Below are 12,736 nucleotides of genomic sequence, written 5' to 3'. Positions count from 1 at the left end.
GGCAAAGCAACAGAGTCATGCCTCAGTGCTGGCAAAAAGACCTGTTTAATCTCCTTCTGACCCATTGTTCAACCCCTTACCAGATATGGGTTGAGAGTTCCTGGAAGCAGCTGATTCAGTCACTCTCAAGACCTGTTCCTGGTCTCCTGTGGCCAGGGCAATGCTGGTATGTACAGAGCTAGACTGTGTTCCACTGTCACCCAGGTGTGATAGACCCTTCCTGCTGACCTTCTAAGTTGTCTTTAGTGTCTGTGGGTTGAGAGGTCTGGAGACCATCACTTCTGCCACTGATTCAGTCACCCAAGGCCTGTTCCTAGTTTGCTTGGACCTAGTCTTTGGTGGTGTGGCCTGCTCTGGACAGTGCTCCTCTTTCACCCTGGTGCTACAGACCTTTTCTCTCAAACTTCCAAGTTGTCTTGGACTTGAAATTTGTTGCACTCCACATTTTATGAGTTCTGTCACCCTTGGATTTGTTTAGTCATTCTTTAAAGTATTTGGAGGGGTTTGGGGACTCAAGAGAATCCCTGTCTTTACCTTGCCAGCTTGGCTCCTCCCTTCACTGATCCTTTTCTACCTATGGCATTGCATAAGGAAGTTTGAGTCTTCCAATTAAAAGGTAGTAAAAAGGAATTATGGCCTACTGCAATGGCAATTTAATTAGGAATATCTTTCCCATTCATTAATAGGCCCATGTGATCTGTTTAAATCACATGGAAGCCTAAGTTATATGTGGTGGGAGGAGCTTGCTAAATGGATAGAACAGGAAGAGTGGAGAAGAACTGAGAGGAAGTTGTTGAGAGCAGTTAGGGTGAAGGAGAGAGGATAAAGGCAGGAACAGTTAGTCTTGTGAGTGTTTGTTTGTGGGAAGGTCCCAGCACAGGAGGTATGAGGGGGGAAAGCCAGGGAATAGTTTTCTCCCTGCAGTGATAATGTGTATTGACTTCTTAGTTACTATGACAGATTTGGCTTTCTGGTATTGGGATTTGGCTTTCTGGCGTCTGAATAAATGTTTTCTTTTTCTCCCTTATATATGGAAACCCTGATAAGTTTAAACGTGGAACTCCTATCACTATCACAGAATGAGGTGGGGCTGAAATATCAGCCAGACAAGTCAAACTAACAATGAAACTTGGACAATTACCTAAGAAAGAATATACAGTGGTAATGGTACCCATTCCTGAATACATCATTGAAATAGAGGTATGACTTTAAATTTGCCTGAGAGGAGATACTAATTTGTAGCAAGGAAGATAGAAATTAATACATTTTTAGTGGGTAAAATAAAAATGGACCCAATCACTTTACCTGAACCTTCTGAAGTAAATACTTTAAAGCAGTATTATGTGCCAGGTAGGCAAGATGAAATTATCAACACTATAAAGGAATATATTAGGCCAAGAGTGTTAGTCCCTATAACCACTTAATGGAACAATCCTATCTGGCCAGTAGGAAAGTCAGATAGATATGCTATGGAGGATGACAATGGATTACAGACAATTGAATAACGTGATTCTTCCCTTGTATGCTCCTGTTCCAGATACCAATACCTTAATAGAAAGGATCCAGAAATATGATGGGACTTGGTATGCTATTATTGATTTAGTCAATGCTTTCTTTACTATCCTAATTGATTGGAAACAATGGGACCAATTTACTTTCACTTGGCAGGACTGACAATATACTTTTACACACTTGCCACAAGGATATCTGTATAGCCATAGGACTGTGGCTGAACATTTGGATGAATTAGAGCTACCTGGTGTACAACTTACATAGATGATATTATGATACAGGGAAAAAACGTAAAAGAAGTGAAGAAGAATTTGACACTTTTAATTGCATATATGAAAAGCAAAGATTCAAGGGTTAGTTCAAACCATAAAATTTGAGGTATACAATGGAAAAGGGAGCTGTGAGAGATTCTCCTGCAAGCCTGACAAAACATTCAGGATTTCCCTAACCCCACCAATAAGAAAGAGACCCAAAAGTTTATAGAATTGTTTGAATATTGGCAACATCACATACCACACCTAGGACAAATTTTGAAACCTTTATATAAAATTACTGGGAAAAAATATGAATTTGATTAGGGACTTGAGCAGAGTAAAGTTTTGAAGCAGCAAAGGTCACTCCAGAACTGGTCCTAGATTTATGGCCTATGAAAAGTGGCCTGGTAGAATTACAAGTGACTGTGGAGGATGAATATGCAAACTGGAGTTTATGGCAAGAACAACAAAGCCAAAATGTAACCTTGAAATTTTGGTCTAGGAAACTCTCTTCATCTGGAATTCAATAAACACCTTTTGAAAAGTAGTTTTTAGCTGCATTTTGGGCTTTATAGACACTGAACAACTGACTTTGGGATAGGAGGTAATATTAAAACCTGGAATCCTGATCATGACTTGAGTAATGAGTACCCTAGCTTCCCACAGAATTGGATATGTGCAAGAGGTTAGCATAATTAAATAGAAATGGTATATTCAAAATAGATTTAAAACAGGCAAAAGTGGAATTTCTGCTTTATATGAATCTATAAACAAACACAGATATTAAGGGAAAAGATACATCCTCCTCCCCCAAACCGAAGCAACATTTGGTACAGTCCTTAGTAAAATGGAATGAGGGACATGATGGATTGACCAAATTACAAAAGAGATATTCACGGGACAGTAAAATATTTGGGCCACAAAAGATTTTGGAAAGCAGCAATCTATAATTCATGTACTAGGCAAACTTTGGTAAGTGCTTGGATGAGTGGAAGTAGTCAATATGCTGAACTTATGGCAGCGCATCAAGCTATCAAAACAGAACAAGGACAGTGTCATATATTCATTGATTTTTGGGCAGGAGCTAATGGGTTAGCCCATGTGGAAAAATAAAATTGAGAAATTCATGACAAAGAATTCTGGGGCAAAGAACTATGGAAAAATATATGGGACATGTCTTTCTTATTAATTTGTCAATTTTTCATGTAAATACTCATGTGACCTTCACCACAACAGAATACGAGTGCACATGCAGATCGACTACCAAAGATTGCTACTCAATGTATTGTCCCTACTCTGACACCAACTGATGATCCAGTACTAGCAAAATTGTTCCATCAAATGACTGGGCATTTAAGAGTCCAGGTCACACACCAGTGGGCACAAGGACGAGGTATTAGTATCTCTCATTCGTTATTAAAACAAGTAGCAGAGGAATGTTACAAGTGTCAATTGGAAAAAAAAATGAACTATTCTTCAAGTAGTAAGTAGAGATAGTAAGTGGAAAAGTACCCACAAAATTTGGCAAATAAATTATATTAGACCTCTCCAAGAGAAACGATGCAGATTTAAATGTGCTTGTGTTGACATCAATTCAGGTATACTAGTGGCTTGTCTCTATTAGAATGTGACCCAGAAAAACACCTGTGAAACTCTAGATATCATAAGTTTATATTTTGGAACTCCAATGCAGACTCAAAATGACAATGGATCATATTTCACAAGTAATGAGATGAAGAGATATTGTGTTAAATAACATAGAATGGATATATTATATTCCGTATTATCCAAAAACATCTGGGTTAATTGAAAGAATGAATAGATTATTGAAAGAAGAGATAAGTTAAGTTCTAATAATTCTTCCCAACATTGAAAAGATAATTTGTTCACTGTTTTATGTAATTTGAATAATAGACCATTAGGAGGAAACACCCATCTAACTAGAAAGATGACCCCAAATCTGAAAATTAGAAAACAACAGACACATAAGATTCCAAATATTGAGTATTGGACTATCAGGCCAGATGCCCCAGCATCCATATCCAGACACACCTGGTTTGGCAAGATATTATTTACATTGTTTAGAGGACTTTTGATTGGATAGAAAAGAAATAAGAAAAAATCTCTACTAAAATTTGTATGAGAATCCCTAAAAATCACTTTGGATAGATATTACCTAAATCAGAATTAGCAGCTCAAGGAATATGTATATTGACTGGAGTGATAGAGTCTAATTATCAAGGAGAAACTATTGTGACATCTCAAAATTTAGGTGAAGAATCCTAAAAATGATAGAATAGTTCAAGTGATTTTTATTCCTTTTGAAACAACACCCCTTTTGAAAACTGACCCTCCTCCTGAAATAACTAGCAGAGGAACTGAAGTGTTGGGTTCTGTTGATAGAATAAAATTGGGAGCTAAAGTATGAGTAAAACAGAAGTCAGATGATGTTCCAAAAGCTGTGGAAATTATAACACATGGGAAAGATGATACTGTAAGTGTCTGTTCAGGAGAATACCAAATTGTACCCTTAACTCATATATTCTACCATGAATGAAGCTCTGATTCATGGGCTCCAGAAACATGGTTGACCCTATATCTACCCTGCTTCTGGTTACTGTCTCCTTGTTACTTTTTGTTTTTTTGTCTGTTAAACTTGTTTGCTAGATTTGTTTCCTGCAGGCTTAGTACCCTCCACCTGTAGATGCTTGATTGCTTAAGCCAGATGTCACCCTCTGTCCATGACTGTGATGTGTCACCCCTGGACCTGGCATTGACAAAGTTCCAGATGCTAGCTAAAGAACTGACCTCTTGAATGGGACCTCTTGGAGCCCTACATCCAATTTCAGCAGGAAGTAGCTATAGAAGAAGAGACCTTCCACCTTACCCCAAGATTTTAAGCCCCATTCATTTGAGGAGGGAGTGCTGGGGTTTTTGTGCTTAAGCCCCACTCTAACATATTGTTTTATGTGCTTATTTTGTGTGATCCCTGTTATATTGTTGTAAAGTTCTGTTGACACAAGTTATCTAAGATATTGTTTTATATGCTTATTTTCTGTTGTCCTTGTTATAGTTCTGTCAATACCAGTTCTGCACCCACCTATGCAATGAATATAAAAGATCTTGGGGCCAAATGTAATGGTAATTTAAATGGGAAGATCTTTCCCATTCATAAGTAGGCCCATGTGACCTGCTTAAATCACATGGAAGCCTAAGTCATATGTGGTGGGAGGAACTTGCTAAATAGATGGAACAGGAAGGGTGCAGCAGAACTGAGAAGAAGTTGGTAAGAGCAGTTAGGGCAAAGGAAACAGGACACAGGTAGGTACAGCTAGTCTTATGAGTGTTTGTTTGTGGGAAGGCCCCAGAAGATGGGGTCGGGGGGAGACTTGGGAATGGCTTTCTCCCCTGCCATGATAATGTGTATTGACTTCTTGGTTACAATGATATATTTGGCTTTCTGTTGTTGGGATTTGGCTTTTTGGTGTCTGAATAAGTGTTTTTCTTCTGCCTTCTATATGGAGAGTCTATTATACTTTGTGATTCAGAATTACACTGGCATATTCATAGTTGCCCTTGGTACTGTGAATATTGTCTTAATGATACACCTAGGAAGCCTGGTGTCCCAGGAAGAGGCACAGAGCATAAGGAAATCTAGACTGATTTTTCCTTTTTTTTAATTTTAATGTGTCTCCTTTAATAGTCATCATTATCTCTGATTACAAGCAGTTACCCTCAAGCTTGACTGGCACTAGGGTTGAGGGAAGGATTAGACTCAGTCCTTCAATGGCTTCGAGTATGGAGTGAAAAGGCACCTAAATTGGCATCAGAGAGGTCTCTGTGGAGGAGAGGGAGTGAGGATAGGGGGATGACAGGTAGCTTGAATAGGAAGGAAGGGAAGACCATAGCATTCTCATTGGCAGAGGTAGATACTCCTGGGTCCTTACTTAGTGTGGATGCGAGGCGAGATGAGAACCTCCTCACACGTGGTACAGGTTGCTGTGACAGCAACAATCACAGTCCACCAGCTTACTGCTGTGAAACCACAGGCTGATCTCTCTCTATACCACTTCCACCAAATCACTGGCATGAACAACATTCCTGCTGATGTGAATGCTGAAGTCTCCCCAAATTGTCCCAGGGGCAGCTTCTGCTGAGTAAGTGTTTCCTACCATGACTCTAGAGGTACGGACCATGTTGTACCCCTTCCAGACCATAGTGACCATGGGACCAGAACTCATATAACTGATTAAGTTTGTATAGAAGAGTTTCTTCTTTAGGTCATGGTAATGCTCAGCAAGGACTTTCCCTGGGGCCTGTAGTAACTTCATGCCAATCACTTTGAATCCTTTTCTCTCAAAAAGCCTGATGACATCTCCAACCAGCCTCCACTAAACACCATCTGGCTTTATTGCAATTAGTGTCCCTTCCTGGGTTCTAATAAGTCCCCCAGAGTTGTAGCAGAGCAGAATAGAGCTTGGCCCTCCTCCACGGGGGAGGGACAGGAGCAACTGACTCGTGGCCAGGGTGTGGCTAGTGCCCTGGATGGTCAATCCTGATTCAGGAAGCTCCACAGGGCAGTGTGGAAAGAAACCCATGTTTCTCTCTGAGCAAAAGGTGTGAGCTGCTCATCCTCAGCCTGGCCTGGTCCCCAAGTCTAGACTGATTTTTCTTGTTGAATTATGGAAGAAACATGGACTCTTTGAGTTGGAAGGAAGATAATTTTGTATCCAAATCATTCCTAGAGACCAATTCCCTTTATAACATAACCCAAAATTGATCTCCCTTCATGTGAAAACTATCATGGATACAAAGATACAGTCTACTCCACTTTAGTTCCTGCATTCATAAATCTAACAACCAACCTTTATTAAGTCATTTTTGTGTGCAGAGTGTTTTAAGAGTTGCTGGAAGAAGTTTCAACAAGACACAGCTTTACCCTCATCACCTACAATCCAGTTGTAGGGAAAGACATAAACTTAAGTAACTACATTTTGTTTCATAATGATTTCATTAACAATAATATCATATGTATGTAACATAATATATAATATAATAATAGTGAATATTGCCTATAACACATTAGGATTTGCACAGAGCATTACATCTAATATCTCATTTTATCCTTACAACAACCCTATTATCTCCACTTAACAACTGAGGAAATTGAGGCTGAGACAGTTAAGGGTCACACAGCAAATAAAGATCTGAGATGGGATTTGAAATAATTTCCTCCCCACTCCAGGTTCAGAACTGCACCATTTAGCTAGCCCAGTAGAGAACTGAAAACTCAATTTGTTGTCTGAAGTTCAAAAAGTAAGATCAGTTCCTTACTGGTGGGAGCACTGGGATTGGATATCAGCAAAGTTTCAATTAAGGTGATGGGATTTTAGGGATGCAGAGTGGGAGAAATATCCCAGGTTCATAGAACAGTGAAAATAATGTAGACAGCATAGTGTATATTTACAAGTTAGTCAGAGTATAAAGTGTATAGAAGAAGACAGTAATCTGAGTAACTACAGTCACTGAAAAAGTTTGAAGATTAAGAGAAGATTAAGAGATTGGGAGGCAACCTACAGAACCTTTGAGACAGTATTTATGCTAGCTCATTGCACCATGCTTTCAGAGCTATGTGTACTCTGAGAAGAAAAATGAAGAGAACCAGGAGACATTCCTTCCTTATAGAGCCATGCAGCTCTAAGGACCTCATGTTCCTAGATAGCTTTCTATATGTGTATTTATGTGTGTCCCCTTGTGCTATGTGTAAGTCTTATGCACTGGAATATGCTGCAAACTGCCTGAGTTCTGGGAACAGAGATCATAAAAGGATTGGTGGATGATGTCACTGCAAAAATTGCATCCATGTAACACCTTTTGAGATATCTTTCTTAGGTAGAAGGCCAGGACACCCTGGAATTCAGGAGTCAAGGTAACAGTATTTTAATGATTTATTCAATGATCAACTGGTAGCTGGATTTCGGATGAAAATATAAGCCAATATCATAGAATTATAGACTGTTAGAGCTGCAAGGGACTCTAAAGATCTCATCCAGCTCTTTCATTTACAGATGAGAAAACTGTTCAACAGAGAAGTAAACTAGCTTGCTCATAACCAGACAGCTAGTTAATGGCATTGCTAGGTTTAAAACTCAGGTCCCTTACAAAACATTTCTATCTTCTTTCAATTACCCCACACTACCTCTCTCCTGATTTAAGTCTAGGGGTCTTTCTACATCATCCTCATATTGTCCATTTGAAAATTACAAACTTGGTAGCATCAATTTGGGCAACTGATAATCAGTGGCTAAAGAAAAACATTCCCTAGCCCACGAGTTTTGCCCAATCTGCTAAAATACATAGTGTCCGCAGTCATAATTCTTACTGTACTGCAAAAGTCAGTGAAAAAAGCACTGAACACCAGCATAAAAAAACCATGGAGAAGAACATCAAATTAGCTTAGAGAATTCAAGGCAATTAATACCTTAAGGTTAAGTTCATTTTACTGAGTGATGCAAAGGTTAGGACCTCTGTACCAACAGGACAAGAATATTAAATGAATTACTGTACAGAACTATCCAAAGATCCCCCATCCCTGCCCCAAGGAAGTGAACTGCAGAGACAACGTGTAACAATTATTGCAGCTGGCAGCAGAACTTGAAAGAACAGAGTAATTTTTTCACCTACGCAGAACTCCAAACTCCTGAGATCAAATGAGAATGTTTACTGAGTAGAGCTCTGCCTTAAGTCTATTATTATATGTGCACCAACTACTATAATCCAAAAGCAATTTAATGAAAACATGGAATGACTTATTGACAGATTAATCCCACACTTTAGCTAAAAATCTATCTAGAAATGGAGAAAAAAATCTAACTGAAGAAGCTATTTCAATTTTTCTGTTTAGAAAGAAGTCTGAGATGTGACTTCTCGGGTCATCTAAAGGCATTTTCTCAACACTCTTCTTACTTGACCTCTGGAGTATCTGCCACTATTGATCACTTTCTCTCCCTGGAAATTCTCTCTTCTCTGGGTTTTCATGACCCTGCCCTGCTCTCTCCTTGTTCTCCTATTTGTCTAATGGCTCCTTTTCAAACTGCTTTGCTCATTCATTATCCAGATCACGCCCACTATCTGAATTTTCTGGGTTCTGTCCTAGTCTTTCCACTTAATCTCAATTGGCGACTTCATGAGTTCCCAAGAATTAATTACAATCTCTATTACAATAACTGTGTATCCATCCCTGTCTCTCTCTTCAGCTTCATTTCCACATCACCAACCAGACATTTTCAACTGAATGCCTCAATAAACAGTGATTAATCACCCATTAAGTTCCAAGCATTGTGCTAAGTGCTGGAAGCTTAACTTCAACATATCCAAAACAGAACCCATATCTTTTCCTCCAAATCAGCCCTCATCTCTTGTCATGGAAGGCACAATCATTCTTCTTGTGGTCTGGGTTTGTGACTTCATCCTCAACAACTTATTCTCACGCATTCAGTACATCAATTCAGTTGCCAAATCTTGGATTTCAATTTCCACAATATCTGTCATATCTGTCCCTTCCTCTCTACTCCTATAGCCATGACCCCTAACTTAGACCTTCATCAGCTTTCACCTTCTATGGACTCTTATTTAGTATCACTGACTCAAGCCTGTCCCCAACACCCCAACTCAATTCATCCTTCATAGTTTCCAAAGTGATATTCTTAAAGTACATTTCTGACCATTTCCAACTCTACTGTTCCTTATTCAATAAATCCCAATGGCTCACTATTACACTTAAGATCAAGTCTAAATTTTTCTGGCATTTAGAGTTCTTCCAAAACTTTCTAGTCTTCTTACACATTACCCTCCTTTGTGGACTCTGTGATCCAACCATTTTGGTCTCTTTGCTGTTCCACACCCAAAGTCCTCAATCTCTGTGCATTGTTGGCATTGCCTGTCCCCCTTGTTTGGAAGGCACTTCCTTCTTATGTCTTTCTATTAGAATCCCCAGTTTCCTTCAAAGCTAAGCTCAAGTACCATCTTATACATGAAAGCATTCTGGCACAATGATGAAAATGGTCATGGTGGTGGTGATGATAGCTAACATTTATGTAACTGTTAGGTTACATATGTTATTGTATTTGGTCTATCCATGGTCTCCCTAGTTATTAGTATGCTCCTTCTCCAATCTGCCTGGCTTCTATCTTGTATATTACATAATAAATGATCATTGATTGATTGATAGGTATATCAACAGAAAACTGGCCTACTGTTCAGAAAGATTTTTGTTTTAACTAATGGATGGTTCAGGTTAACGCTGACAAAGTTGGTATTTCTGCATTAATAAACATGCAACTGCAAAATCAAATTTCCACTCAACAAAAGTGATTGATTTCTACTCTTTCACATCTCACATTATCTATCTCTAGCCATTTCCATAGGCATCTATGTTATGGACAAATCAAAATCAGTTGTTCACACAGAAGGATCCCACCTTCTCTAATGAGCTCCCAGAAACTGCAAAACTTTTCTAATCAAAAGAGCCCCCAGATCAGCTGCAGGGCTATGTTCAATTAGTTCACCAATTGTAGAGGGGAAATAAGAGCAGCTAGGTGGCACAGTGGATAAAGCCCTGGCCTGAAGTCAGAAAGACCTGAGGTCATAATCCAGCCCTAGACACTTACAAACTGGGTGACCCTGGGTAAGTTACTTAATCCTGTTTGCCTTAGTTTCCTCATCTGTAAAATGAGCTGGAGAAGGAATGGCAAATCACTCCAGTATCTTTACCAAGAAAACCCCAAATGAGGTCACAAAGAATCAAACACAACTAAACAACAACAGAGCTGAAGAGACAAGTTCAGAAAGTTTTTCACACATCAGGAAGATTTTATTTCCTCCAAGCATTTTCTAAGATGGCAAAACAAAAACCCAACAAAACTCTAGGGAATCCTAGGAGTGGAGTAAAATGTAACCAGCCTTCAGACACTGGGGGGGAGGGGGGATGTAGTTAAAAGAGTGTGCCTTTTAATATCTGTTCTTTGAGGCCAAGATACTAGTCATAAATTTACAAAATTCTAAAAAAAAAGAAAGCATCTTCTAGCAGCTGCAGAGGTCCCCTCCAATGAGCTTCCAGCAGCAGCAGAGTCTATGCGGCTTCATTCAACCCTTTCTGCTGATTTAGCCTGAAGTAGTTGTGTTTCTCTCTCAGTTTTCACTTGCTTTGTTTTTTTGATGTGGCAGGGGGAAGGCTGCATTGTTTTTGTCCCCATTCAGCTTCTCCAGTCAGAGAGTTACTGTGTCTTCTCATTTATCTGATTTTTAAAAAATCATTTCTCATTTAGATTCTCATCTCTTGGGCTCCTCTTCTACTGCTTCCATTCAGGGCCTTCTCATGAGTAGTGAAACATCTCGAACTTAGGTGAAAAAACCCCATCCCACAGTTCTGTCACATATGACACAAACAAGATATATTTTTCCTATCATGTACAAACAGTTGTTTGATGTGATTTCTCCGTTATACTCTTCCAAATCCTGAAAAGTCTTATATAAATGAACTGATGGACAGTAATGGACTATCATCATAGTGTTCTTGAATATGAGCTGCTTTTGAAAAGGTCCTCTTAGTTTACCTTAGCTAAGGAGCTGTTTTCTCTCAAGTTCTCAGAAGTATATTAATCTGCTTTTATCACACAAACATTGCTTTGCTGTCCTCTTCAGCAAATAAAATGTCCACAAATGAAAGAAGTAATACTTTATACCTGGATTCAGCATTTGGAGTTGTGTGTGTGTGCATGGGTGTTTGTGTGTGTGTTGTGTGTGTGTGTTTGCGTTTGTATCATTGCCTGTCAAATATACCTAGTAAATGCAGGACATAGATTGAAAGGATTAAGTGACTGTTGCAGACTGCCTCAGAATAGCTCCACTGAATGTATTTTCATTTTTCTGTTTTTCCCCTCACATTTGTTTTTATATGTGACAACCAAAAAGATTTTCAGACTTTAAAAAAAAAGATAAAATAAATAGTGGAACCTCTGATCCAGGTAGCCCTTGGTGCATTGGAAGGAAATTCCCTAAAATAATTATGAAGGGAGGCATTTTGACATTCAGACATTAAATTTGAGTTGTAACTCAGATACCTAGGATGGAGATGATCCTTGGTGAGCAGGAAATGGAGGTTTTAAAATAGAATTAAAGACATGAGTGATATTTAACTGACTACCTTGTGTTCAAAGATTTTGGCCTCTGGACTGAAGACAAGAAAGTCTTTTATGAGAGGAAAAGGAAAAGATTTTGTTTTTCTTTTTCATAGGGAGATGTCATTTGCTCCATTTTAACTTTATTGGAAAGAGGTAGGAACTGTGCCTACCTCAGTGGAGAATCCCAATTAAACCAGAAGCTGGAAGTAGGAACAAGCTCTGGGTTTTAGGCAGTTTGCGTTCAAAAGACAATTTGTTATCCATGTTCTAAATAAGGAAAATATAGATTGGTATTCAGGCAGCTCTGGGAGGAGAAAAAGCTGGTATGACAGAGGAGTTTAGAGAAAAGGTTAACAAGCACACAGAAATCTAGTTCTGTGAAAGCTATCTGAATTAAGACTGAGAAGCAGAAAGATGGAATCCATGAAGTAATACCTGCTAGGTCTGAGGAGGGAAAGGAAAGGGAAAGGGATAGAATTTGGAACTCAAAACTTTTTTTAAGTCACTTAAATGGTTTTAACATGTAATTGAGGAAAAAAATAAAATGTTGTTTTAAAAAAATACCTGCGAATCTGATAATCTGTTTCACTCATCCTCTAGACTGCAGTCTCTTTGTGCTACAATTTTGTGGCTACACCCACCAAACTCCCTTCCTTCTTATATAATGTACTATCGCTAGGTTGGGGCAGCTAGGTGGTACAGTGGATATAGCACCAGTGCAGGTGTCAGGAGGACCTGAATTCAAATCTCACCTCAGACACTTGACACTCACTAGCTGTGTGACCTTGG

At 39.0% G+C, this 12,736-nt stretch overlaps 1 protein-coding gene and 1 pseudogene across 1 annotated transcript in view; both read right to left on the bottom strand.

Moving 5' to 3' along the window:
• Positions 1-12,736, bottom strand: part of LOC140512596 (vertebrate ancient opsin-like) — a 276,386-nt gene that overhangs the window by 133,741 nt on the left and 129,909 nt on the right. The window lies entirely within an intron of this gene.
• LOC140511185 (nucleoside diphosphate kinase, mitochondrial pseudogene) lies at positions 5,747-6,413 on the bottom strand (annotated as a pseudogene).

This window comes from Notamacropus eugenii, chromosome 6 (assembly GCF_028372415.1).
Source record: "Notamacropus eugenii isolate mMacEug1 chromosome 6, mMacEug1.pri_v2, whole genome shotgun sequence".
Taxonomy (NCBI): Eukaryota; Metazoa; Chordata; class Mammalia; order Diprotodontia; family Macropodidae; genus Notamacropus; species Notamacropus eugenii.
The sequence above is the reverse complement of the archived record's forward strand: the minus strand, read 5'-3'. Positions and strand labels throughout refer to the sequence as shown.